The following is a 13,376-nucleotide window of genomic DNA, read 5'->3' on the forward strand; positions in this document are numbered from 1 at the left end:
TCAGGCAGCTTCCACGTAGAAGGCTCTTTGGCTTGTAATACTGATGTTTTCCTCAGTTGGGAATTTGGTTTTTTTGGAGATCTTTATTCTGATTCAGAGCCTGTCGCCACTTATTTTTTCAGTTGATGTTTATTCCTAAACTGTTTTTGCATCTGTTTACACAGTTCAAACATCCAGCCACTCTCCATTTTGACCTGAGAACATAGAGGCAGGGATTCCTTCTGGGTCACCGTGCTTTTGGCACAGGGTTAAAGTCTTGAGCTATTTCTCCGAATGGTTTTCTGTTGTTTTTGCTTTTGTTGTTGTTTTTGAGACAGGGTCTTGCTCTGTTGCCCAGGCTGGAGTGCAGTGGTGCGATCATGGCTCATTGCAGTCTCAACCTCCCAGGCTTAAGTGATTCTCCCACCTCAGCCTTCCGAGTAGCTGGGACTACAGGTTCACGCCACCATGCCCAGCTAATTTTTTTTTCAGATGAGATCTCACTTTATTGCCCAGGCTGGTCTCCAACTCCTGAGCTCAACTGACCCTCCTGCCTTGGCCTCCCAAAGTGCTGGGATTACAGGTGTGAGTCACCGTGCCCGGCCCTACTAAGGGTTTTCTAGAGATCTTAAATTAAAGTTAATTAAAATTAAGAATTCAGTTCCATAGTCACATTTGCCACATTTTGAGATGGCTGAAAATAGCCACATATGGCTCGTGGCTACCATATTGGACAGCACAGATACAGAACATTTCCATAATTGGAGAAGTTTCTACCAGACAGCCTTGGATCTTTGGAGAAGGGCAGACTCTTTCTTTCTGGAGACTTGAATCCACTTCGTTGATCTGGTCTGAAGTACTCATCTGGCAACTACTTTATCTGCCAACACAGCCACTGGCTTGGTCCTTCCTGGCTCTGGCCCATCTGTTCCTAACTTAGTTCCCTGGCCCTGACTGCCCCAGATCTGCCCCTGAGTTTTCTTCCTCTCACTGATTCTTGCTCATAAACTCTTCCCATGGCTTGATTCTGCCAGCCCTGTTGCTTGGCACCAGCTCCCCAGGTATTTTATCTAGCAGCTCAGGGTCGAAGAGGTCTCTTAGGACTGCCATCCATGCACTACCTCCCCTGACCAGGCTGGGGGAGAGGGACCACACCTCAGCAGTCTTGGGTGATGCTGAGGCAGCATCGTAGTTTGTGCACACACATTGGCATTCTTCTGTTTATTCATTTAACAGGTATTTCTAGGCCACAAGCTGTGTGCCGGAGGTCCTTGGGCTGTGATAACATTGGGAAATGAAGCAGCCGTCTGATGTATTGAGATTTCTCGTGTTGAAGACAGCCACCACCATGCCGTGGAAGCTCTCACCACTCTAACTAGAAATGCTTACCTCACATCCTCTTGGATAGAGTATAGGCAGCTGCACATTGAAACTGAGATTCAAGAGGATACAGTGAAACAGCAGAGTGAGTTCTAGGCAAACTCTGGCCATTGCAGACTTTGTTTTCTTCAGCCTCCTTGCTGACACCCCACCGCCCTCAATGGTTGCCCTCCTCTTTGTTGGAGGAATACCTAATGCTGCAGAATCATCAGGCCCCTCTCCCTTCTTCTTCCTTCTCTAATCAAAAGAGGGAATCCCCTGAATTATTTCCATTATAATGTGTCCATGTTTTAGTCAATGCATTAAAATTTAAGCACTGTGACTAACGGTGGACTTTGTTTTTGACATGAACCAGGAAAGAGAGAGTTGGGAGGTGGGGAAAAGAGTTTCTGCTTTTGAAACTCAGTAATGTTTATTAAAAAGCCCAGCCCTGAACATATACTTGCTTTTGATAATTTTCTTTACCTTGCCAGGGAAAGAGAGGGAGGGAGATTGAGTTGAAAAGCTTGAGGCTTTCCCTGAGAGAGATCTTAGATTTTGGGGAGGTCGAGTAGGGAGGGAGCAGCCCAGTTGGAACTATGGAAAGACCATTCCCAGTGGCTTCCAGGGATGGAGGGAAGCAAATGCCAGCATAATGAGATCTTCCTCACTCTCATTTGTCTTGCCTAAGCTCCAACCTACATTTTTTTTTTTTTTTTTTGCAGTTTAAACAAAAGTTTAGTTAGTATTTTTCATAAACATTAGCTCTTCAGTTACTTTCAACTTAATTTCATTGTTACAGAAGATGTTTTCTGACATATCTCTTTTGTCCCAAGATCCAACATTTTTTTAAAAAATTTATTTATTATTATTATACTTTAAGTTGTAGGGTACATGTGCATAACGTGCAGGTTTGTTACATATGTATACCCGTGCCATGTTGGTGTGCTGCACCCATCAACTCGTCATTTACATCAGGTATAACTCCCAATGCAATCCCTCCCCCCTCCCCCCTCCCCATGATAGGCCCCGGTGTGTGATGTTCCCCTTCCCGAGTCCAAGTGATCTCATTGTTCAGTTCCCACCTATGAGTGAGAACATGCGGTGTTTGGTTTTCTGTTCTTGTGATAGTTTGCTAAGAATGATGTCCAACCTACATTTTTATTTTGGTCTTACATCCCAGTAATCCCCAACAAGATGCATGTGCTTTGACCAAAGTGGATTATTCGTTTAAAACTTACTAGTTTCTCATTTTAGTTAACAATATAGTTTTAAATAACATATGGACAGGGCATAAAATTCTAAAGTACAAAGTAGACAGTGATAAGTCTTTCTCTCATCCTTTCCCCTAGTCACCCAGTTGTCCTGTCTGGAGGTGTTTATAAACATACATTTTTAGATATATATCTAAATAGGTATAGATATATCTCTATATAGATTTTCCCCAATATAATAAGCGTAATATATATATAAAATACTGTTCACGTTGCTCTGTTTTTTTTGTTTGGAAAAAGTAATAACATACTGTAGCTCTAGTTCCCTATCAGTACACGTAGAACTGCCTCAAAAAATACACATATAGAAAACTTTTCTGACAGTACAAAACAGTATATACAATAGAGTAAAAAAAAAATCTCCATTCCTTCTGGATCTCAGCCCACTTTCTTCTAAGGTAATGGCTTGTATTAGGGTTCTTCAGGGGAACAGAACCAATAGGAGATATATATATACACACACACACATACATATAGATATGTGTGTGTGTGTGTGTGTATATATATATATAGTGAGATTATGGAAGCCAGGAAGTTTCATGATTTGCCACGTGCAAGGTGGAGAACCAGGAAAGGTGGTGGTATAACTCAGTTCAAGTCTGAAGGCCTGAGAACCAGCAGCTTTGACATCCAAGGATAGGAGAAGATAGATGTCCTGGCTGAAGAAGAGAGAGTGAATTTGTCCTTCCCCCACATTGTTCTATCCAGGTCCTAACAGACTGGATGTTGCACTCCCACACTGGTGAGAGATATTTTCTCAGGGATCTTTACTCAGTCCGCTGATTCAGATGCTAATCTATTCCAGAAATAACCTCACAGACAAACCCAGTAAGTGCTTTTCCGGCTATCTGGGCATCCCTTAGCCCAGTCGAGTTGACACATGATACTAACCATGACAAGATTCTTACCAGTTTCTTAAATGGCTGTAATAATCAAAGTTCAGTGCAGGAAATAGAAATCTTCTGGGAAGCTAAAGTAGACAGGACTTAATACAGGGAAGTAGGTCCTTATGAAATCATTGGAAGGGCTAGAAGAGTAGGGATAGGAGGGAGGGAGTGCTCCAGATGGAGCCACTGTTCAAGAGCATGGCTCCAGAGAGCAAAAAGCTACTGCTCCTGCCACCATGAAGCCAGAGGATAGACCCTGGCAAGCTGGGTCACTTCATTACAATTGCGTCTCAATCCCCATCTCCTTGCCTTGCTTGCTGACAGTAACAAGAAGGAAGCTGGCCTTCCGCTCATCCCTGACTTGCATATCGTGTTAGTATATTTAATTGGAGGAGCCCAATTTTGCATCCAGAGCATTATCTGGAAAGGACTTTGGGAACTACGGCTTTTAGCTTTCCAGCTCTACAGTTTTGAAGACATCCTAGAAGGAGGATAGAGCAGAAGAGGATGGAGCAGAAGGTAAGAGAGCCAATCCACACAATATTCTCCCCCAAATATTCTACACAGCTTTAACCGTGTGAATGCACAACCTCACTTCTAAACAAATGAGACCACACTATACCTCTGTTCTGCATTTCAGGTTTTCCACGTATTGTGTGTTAGTGGTTGATCCATCTCGGTACAGATAGTTCTACTTCATTCATTTTTATGCTGGCCTCCTATATTACTATACAGCTGTGCCGTAATCAGTTTAACCAGTCCCCTATTCATGGTTATTTAGGTAGTTTTCAGTCTTTTGCAGTCACAAGCAATTCTGCACTGAGCAAGCTTTTGCCTAAGTTTGTGTGTGTTTTGAGGAGTATGGTAGAATAAATCAACATGGATTATTCCGATCCCACAGAACAAGACTTTGTTTTCCCACCCCAAAGTCTTTGTGTGGTAATGCCTCATCCCTGCTGCTCATCTTCATCTACAGGGATGCTGTTCACCCTGGAGACCTCCTTCTCATGCATACATGGAACTTAACACTCCACAGAGTACCTGATAACTGAACGAGAAGCTGTGATTAGTCCAGTTCTGCACATAATGACACTGAGGTGACATAGAAAGTTTAGGTGACTTGTCCAAAATCACATAGCTGGTTAGTGGCAGATATGGGATTTGAACTCAGGCCATCTGCTTCAAGAGTACATATTCTCAACCACTACAGGAATAGCATCTTATTATCTAGAAACATGGAGCACGTCCTTAGTCACCTTTGTGTCCTTGACTTTATCCACAATAAATAGCTGGTAATATGTGTTGAATGAATGAGTAAATGAATTCTTATTGGATCTAATTGGCAATTTATATGAAAACAGCAGTTTGGTTACTATGCACAACATGAAATTATTATAATATAATTTTGCCTGAGACACAACTCAAAGCAAAGATGTTTCTGGAAGCTGCCCTTCTTGTCCATTGAGAATTTTAATCAGGTAAAATTGAAATCATGCATTAGACAACCTACCTCAGCTCACCATTAGTCCACCAGGTGGCAGTATTATCCTGAAAAACCACAAGAAGCCTACTTTCTCCCCAGCCGTTTTCCCTGAATTGGTGTTTTAGAGTCATCAGAGTTGGCGCAGAAAAAAACCCCAAGATATTTGGTTATTACTATGTTGACAAAGTAGCTTTGAAAGTTCAGCTATAGTTATTGATACTAACCAGAAATGTGGAAATAAAATCTAACCAAGGTTCTATTTCTTTTTAAAATTTGTATATACTCTTTGTCCATATTTATGAATGGCATGTGGTATTTTGTTGTACCCGTGGAATGTTTAATGATCAGGTCAGGGATTTTTTTTTTTTTCAATTTTTTTTTGAGAAAGGGTCCAGGTCTACACTGTTGTCCAGGCTGGGCTGTGGTGGTATGATCATAGCTCACTGCAGCCCTGAACTCCCGGGCTCAAGTGATCCTTCCACCTCAGCCTCCCAGGTAGCTAGGACTACGGGTATGCATCACCATGCCCAGTTAATTATTTATTTATTTATTTTAGAGACCAGGTCTCGCTATATTGGCCAGGCTGATCTTGAAATCCTGGCTGCAAGCCATCCTCCCCAGGAGGCCTCTCAAAGTACTGGGATTATAGCTATGAACCACTGTGCCCAGCAAGTCAGGGTCTTTTGGTATCCATCACCTCAAGGATTTATCATTTCTATGTGTCGGGAACATTTCAAGTCTTCTTGCTGTTTTGAAATATACATTGTTGTTAACTGTAGTCACCCCACTCTGCTATTGAACATTAGAACTTATTCCTTCTATCTAATTGTATGTTTTTACCCATTAACCAACCTTTCTTCATCCGCCTACCCTCTCCCCTGACACACCATTCTCAGCATCTGTTATATATCATTCTACTCTATCTCATGTGATACTTGTCTTTCTGTGCCTGGCTTATTTCACTTAATATAATGACTTCCAGTTCCATGCATGTTGCTGCAAATGATGAGTTCATTCTTTTTTATGGCCTAATAGTACTCCGTTGTGTATATATAGCACATTTTCTCTATCCAGTCATCTGTTGATAATCACTTAGCTTCATTCCATATCTTTGCTATTGTGAATGGTCCTGCAATAAACACGGAGTGCAGGTGTCTGTTTAATATACAAATTCCTCTTCCTTTGGATAAATGCCCAGCAGTAGGATTGCTGGATTGTATGTTAGTTCTATTTTTAGTTTCTTGAGACATCTTCATACTGTTTTTCATAATAGCTCTACTAATTTACATTCCCACAACAGTATATAAGAGTTACTTTTTCTCTCCTGTTATTTCTTATCTTTTCAGTAATAGCCCATTCTGACTGGTAAAAGATGGTATCTCAACATGGTTTTGATTTGCATTTCCCTAACGATTAGTAACGTTGAGCATTTTTTGACGTATCTGCCCATTTGTATGTCTTCTGTTTATTCATGTTATCTGTCCACTGTTTCCTGGAATGATGATGATGATGATGATGATTATTATTATTATTATTTTACTGTTGAGTTGTTTGAGTTCCTTACATATTTTGGATATTAGTCCCTTGCTGGATGAATAGTTTGCAAATATTTTCTCCCATTCAATGGATTGTCTCTTCCCTCTGTTGACTGTTTCCCTTGCTTTTTAGTTTAATATAGTCCCATTTGTCAATTTTTGTTTTTGTTTCCTGTGCTTTTGAGGCCTTAGCCATAAAATCTTTGCCTGGGCCAGTGTCCTGAAATGTTTCCCCTATGTTTTCTTCTAGTAGTTTTATAGTGTCAGGTCTTATGTTTAAGCGTTTAATCTGTCTTGAGTTGATTTTGTCTATAGTGAGAGATAGGGGTTCGGTTTTAGTTGTCTGTGTATGAGTATCTAATTTTCCTAGCCCCTCTTATTGAAGAGGGTGTCATTTCCGCCATAAATGCTCTTGGAAACTTTGTTGAAAATCAGTTGACTGTAAATATGTAACATTATTTTCTGGCTTCTGTATTTTGTTCCTTTGGTCTACATGTCTGTTTTTATTCCAATACCATGCTGTTTTGGTTACTATAGCCTTGTAATAAATATGTTTTGAAACCAGGTAGAGTGATGCCTCCAGCTTTGTTCTTTTTGCTCAGGATTGGCTATTAACGATCATCTTTGGTTCCATACAAATTTTAGGATTGTGTTTTCTTTTTCTGTGAAAAACGACATTGATGTTTTGATAGGGATTGCATTGAATCTGTAGACTGCTTTGGGCAGTATGGTCTTTGTAACTATATTAATTCTTTCAATCCATGAGCAAGGGATATTTTTCCATTTGTTTGTATCCTCTTCAATTTCTTTCATCTGTGTTTTGTAGTTTTCATGTAGAGATCTTTTATCTCCCAGCATTCTATTTCAATTAAACTTTTCAACAATGTGTAATAATGGAAAGAACATGAGCTATAATAATCTTGGGTAAGTCCTAGCTTCCCTGGGCCTCGGCTTTGACATCTGTCAAATGGGGCAAATATTACTTCTCTTGCAGGATTGTTGTGAGAATAAATACAATGATATATGAACTGTGTCTTACCTACTTACTATGTTTTTCACATGTTTGTGATTATGGAAAGTCTGCTTGCCCTGCACCAGTTGGAAGTATTTTCTTAGTTAACCTGATTACTAACATCATTTGGATCACTTGGATAAGGGTTAAGTTAAAATTTTCTTTTTATGTTATTATAAAGGATGTTTTCTAAATAAATTATTTCCATAAAAGAATATAACTGACTTGGGACTGACTGCTTACAACCATTTTGAAAGTAAATGATATAATTGCAGTACATACAAATAAGATACTGGGCTGGGCACGGTGGCTCATGCCTGTAACTGTAGCGCTTTGGGAGGCCAAGGCAGGCTGATCACTTGAGCCCAGGAGTTCGAGACCAACCTGAACAACATGGCAAAACCCCGTCTACAAAAATAAACCAAAAATTATCTGGGTGTGGTAGTGTGCACCTATAGTCCCAGCTACTCAGGAGGCCGAAGTGGGAGGATCACCTGAGACTGGGGAGGCTGAGGCTGCAGAGAGCTGTGATCACACCACTGCACCCCATCCTGGGTGACAGAGTGAGACTCAGTCTCAAAAACAAAAACAAACAAACATACAAAAAATAGTAAGATACTAACCACTAACCACTTGTTCATGAAAGTTGGATGCCAGTTCACACTCCCTCATTGCTGTTATACTAGACATTTTAAATAATGTTGTTATGTCTCAAAACGTATTTATTATGGCAGATTTTCCTTTATTCAAATTAACTGCTGTATGAGACTGTAGTTAACTACAGGTGGTACTTTGTGATGACTTAACTGAGCAGAAAGTTAAAAATATAAACTGTGTTAATTGGTCAGGTGCAGCGGTTCACGCCTATAATCCCAGCACTTTGGGAGACTGAGGCGGGTGGATCACCTGAGATCAGGAGTTCAAGACCAGCCTGGCCAACATGGCAAAACCTCATCTCTACTAAAAATACAAAAATTGGGTGGTAGCGGGTGCCTGTAATGGCAGCTACTCAGGAGGCGAATTGCTTGAACCTGGGAGGTGGAGGTGGCAGTGAGCTGATCTCAAGCCACTGCATTCCAGCCTGTGTATGTACATACGTATATATGTATATATAGGATATATACACACACACATATATATACACACACACATATGTAGCTATATACTGTGTTAATTTAATGAGAGTTGGCAATTTTCTACAAGCAGTGTTATGAGGTGTTAGACTCATATAAAAAATGTATTCTTAACAAAGTGGTTCAAAATGTTTAAAAAACACGAGTTAAAAGATAGCATAAGTCAGTAATCATTAATGAGAGGAGTCTATGATCAACTTTTAAAGAGAACAGTGTATAATTCTAGTAAGTATAAGGTTGATCAAAACTGGAAAATTACAAATAATGTGATGATGACTAACACTGATAATGTGCTTACTAAGGCACTGTTCTCACTAATGTATGTATATTAGCTTATTTAATCTTCATGATAACTGTGGGAGCCAGTACTCTTACTATTCCTATCAACATTCCTATTTTTGCAAATAGATATTTCTATACATGTAGGTTAATAAAAATTAAACACAATCAGAAAGAAGCAAGTAACAGGAAGTAACCATAGATGCAGAGAAAATTTAAACTATTTATACGAGTACTTGATAAAACTTTATACAAATACATTTTAAAAGTGTGATTACATGAATGCTGTTTTAAAAAACATAAATAAATAAAATAAATTCCCAAAGAGACAGAAAACTGAAAATGGTCACTGGCCAGGGAATTCATTGAGAAGGTAATCTGAGAAGCTCTGGACTCAAATATTTTATTAGTGACTTCTTCCAAACTTTCAAGGAAAATAAAATTCTAATGATACTTAAACTGGTCTAGGACTTAGAGAAAAAACTTCCAACATCATTTTCTAAAGCCAGCAAAACACAATATAAACCTGAAAAATTTGTTTTTGGTATGTTGCACTATTGTGGTGGGTTGTACTATTGTTCAAAACATTTGCTGTCCCTCCTGGGGGATGGATTAATTATAGGCCTTCATCCCACTGACATCTGGCCTGCTTTAGGACTTGATGTGCTCCTCCTTGTGGCTGGATTACTTATTCCCATCCCGTTGAAGCCAAGAGTAGTTCTCCAATTTGCCTTGGCCAAATGGTCAATGAAATAAGGGCAGAAGTGACATTATGCCACTTAGAAGCAGAAGTTTTAAAATAGAGTTCACGGTTCACCATGTCTCTCTTATCTCTACCATGATGACCAGCAGTACGTCAGATCAGCTGCTTTATCCACTTCATTCCAGAGGGAAGATGGCGTGGAAGAGAGGCACAGCAGATGGTGGACACAGACCATGAATAAGAATTAAACCTTTGTTACTGTAAGCTGCTAACATTTTGAGATGTTTTTTATCACAGCATAACCTAGCCTACTCTGACTGATGCATTCCTCTTTTCCCCACAAGAAAACTATGGACTACATTGACTTATAAACACCAATTTAAAAAATCTTTAATAAGGAAAAGATTTCAGGCATACATTGTAGGAATAATATACCCCCAACTGAGATTCATTTCAGGAATGCAAATTTGATGTTCCTGATAAAATAAGAAGAGATTTATATTACCCTGACATGAAATCTATAGTAGCTCAATAATGAAATACTAGAAATATTCCCATTAAAGTCAAGAATGTGACAAGACAGGTTATTAGCTCCCCTATTATTTAACCTTTGCATCCATTGTATTTTCAGCTTAGTTTTTTTTTTTTAATCCTGCCAAACACTAAATGTTTATATGTGAAATGTTGAACATTTGTTCTAATTCAGTATTCTTTCCTTTAAAGAATTCTTTTGGTTTGAAACCTCTTTATATTTTGCACCTAAATATGCCTAAGTTTTGATGGTTTCATTGGTTTATTAGCCAATAGTACATCTTCACAAATACACAATAAATTGTATTTGTGCAGATGTACTATAGGCTTATAAACTGAGGTTTTAGCATTCCACTATCAATTATAGCCTCAGAGCTGAACTGAGTACATGAGGTATCATATTTTGGAGGAAAACTCAATGAACTCTTTCTTTTTCCTGTTCTCTGGAATCACTTCCATGATACTTATTTTGTTTACCTTTACTGCTGCCTTTAGAATAGGTCTATATTTTCTTGATAAAAACGTTCAGTGAATTTTGTTTCACCATTAGTTAATTGAGGTTAAAGACATAGGTATTTATTTCCCAACTTTGGTCAATAAAGAAAAACTTGAGGCCAGTCGCAGTGGCTCATGCCTATAATCCCAGCACTATGGGAGGCCGAGGTGGGTGGTTCACTTGAGGTCAGGAGTTCAAGATCAGCCTGGCCAACGTGGTGAAACCCTATCACTACCAAAAATACAAAAAATAGCTGGGCGTGGTGGTGGGCACCTGTAATTCCAGCTACCCCAGAGTCTGAGGCAGGAGAATCGCTTGAACCCAGGAGATGGAGGTTCCAGCAAGCTAAGATTGTACCAGTATACTTCAGTCTGGGCAAAACAGCAAGACTCCATCTAAAAAAAAAAAGAAAAAAAAAGACAAACTTGATTACAATGTAAATTTTCATAAAGATAATTTTATAAAAATGAATACCTTTTTTCAGATTTTTGATATACTTTTGGGTTAAAGTTGATGAACAAACCTCTCAATAACCTTGCACTCTGTAATGACGTCCTACTGTGTATGACTATTATGTGAGTCCTGCCACATGCGAGTCACCCTAATGGTCTACACCCTATTCGAGAAGATGAGTCCACTGACCAGGTGCTTGCGTATCACGGCAGTGTCAAATGGCTGTAAAATTTTCTGAATGCTTACTCTCAATTTCTGTACTTATTTCATTACCGATAGGTAATAAACACCTCATAGACTGGCACCAATCTAAGGACTATAGTTTGAATGGCACTCATGAATGAGTTTGGAACTAACAGACAGGTTAAAGTTGAAGATCTGTATTTGGGAGTTGTCAAAGCCATAAGATCAGAGTAGATCACCTAGGGAAAGAATGATCTCTGGGAATTTCTAGTAGTGAGAAGTCACAGAAAGGAGTCAGTGGCTGGATGACTTTTTTTTTTTTTTTTTCCTCAGAGACAGAGTCTCACTGTGTCGCCCAGGCTGGAGTACAGTAGCGTGATCTTGGCTCACTGCAACTTCCGCCTCCTGGTTCAGGCGATTCTCCTGCCTCAGCCTCCCCAGTAGCTGGGATTAAAGGTGCCCACCCCCACGCCCGGCTAATTTTTGTATGTTTTAGTAGAGACGGGGTTTTGCCATGTTGGCCAGGCTGGTCTTGAACTCCAGAACTCAAGTGATCCACCCGCCTCGGCCTCCCAAAGTGCTGGGATTACAGGCGTGAGCCTCTGCACCTGGCTGACTGTTCTTAACACTAATCTATTATACATTTCAAAATAGCTAGAATAATTTGAATGTTCTTAGCATAAAGAAAAGATAAATATTTAAGGTGATGGATATCCCAATTATCCTTATTTGATATTTACACATTATATGAATGTATCATATTATCACCTATACCCTGAAAATATGTATATCAATTATGTATTAATTTTAAAAAAGTAATGAATGGTAAACTTTAATCACTTGCAAAAAAAAAAAAAAAAAGAAGAGAGAAGGAGTCAGTGGTCAACTTTGTCTAACATTGTTGAGAGCTGATGAGATAGGAAGAAATTATCAGGTCAAAATATATATAAATACTGAAACCTACAGAAGCAAAGACAGCACTGGAGCCACTTTTACCTGGATCTTATTTGCCGATCTCAGCAAATTTCGACTTTAGTTTTGATGGTCTCATGGGGTAAAGGAGACAAATGCCCAGGGCCAGAGGAGGGTGGGTAGCCTAGTGGAGAGCTTTATCAATAAGGGTGGATCTCTACTGGACTACAGTCTCAGGGAAAGGATTAACTGGAAGTAAACCCACTCTGTACCCTAACCCCTGACCTCCAGAATACTATGAAGTTTTTTGTTTGTTTGTTTGAGATGGAGTCTTGCTCTGTCACCCAGGCTGGAGTGCAGTGGCACGATCTCAGCTCACTGCAACCTCCACCTCCCAGGTTCAAGTGATTCTCCTGCCTCAGCCTCCCGAGTAGATGAGATTACAGGCATGCACCACCACACCCAGCTAATTTTTGTATTTTTAGTAGAGACAGGGTTTCATCATGTTGGCCAGGCTGGTCTTGAATTCGTGACCTTAGGTGCTGGTGTTGAACTCGTGACCTTAGGTGATCTGTCCGTCTCGGCTTCCCAAAGTGCTGGGATGACAGGCATGAGCCACCATGCCTGGCCAGAAATTTTTCTTAACTCACAGCATAGTAAGAGAATTTACAAACGTCCCTGAGAATTGTAATCATAATGCTGCTTTCTTGCAGATTTGCGGCACAAACTGACATTATCTGGATAGTCTTAAAAAACTTTCACCACTCCCCTTCTTCAAAGCCCCCCAAACATAAGCCACAAATATTGTTTAAAGCTGTTTGGCCTACTAACACCCCCAGACACTTGGAAGAAGCAAATGAAATGGGTAATAGTACCCTTAATCCTGGCCTCAGGGAATACCCACACAGTGTGTGGCTTTTCCAGATTAGCATCTTTCACTTAGCAATATGCACTTAAGTTTTCTCCATGTGTTTTCATGGCTTGGTAGTTCATTTTTAAAATTGCTAAATAATATTCCATTGTATGGATGTACCACAGTTTATTCATTCAACTATTGAAGGACATCTTGGTTGCTTCCAAGTTTTGGAAATTATGAATTAAGTTGTTTTAAACATTTGTATGCAGTATTTTTGTGGGCGTAAGTTTTCAAATCATTT

This window comes from Papio anubis, chromosome 5 (assembly GCF_008728515.1).
Source record: "Papio anubis isolate 15944 chromosome 5, Panubis1.0, whole genome shotgun sequence".
In the NCBI taxonomy this organism is placed as follows: domain Eukaryota; kingdom Metazoa; phylum Chordata; class Mammalia; order Primates; family Cercopithecidae; genus Papio; species Papio anubis.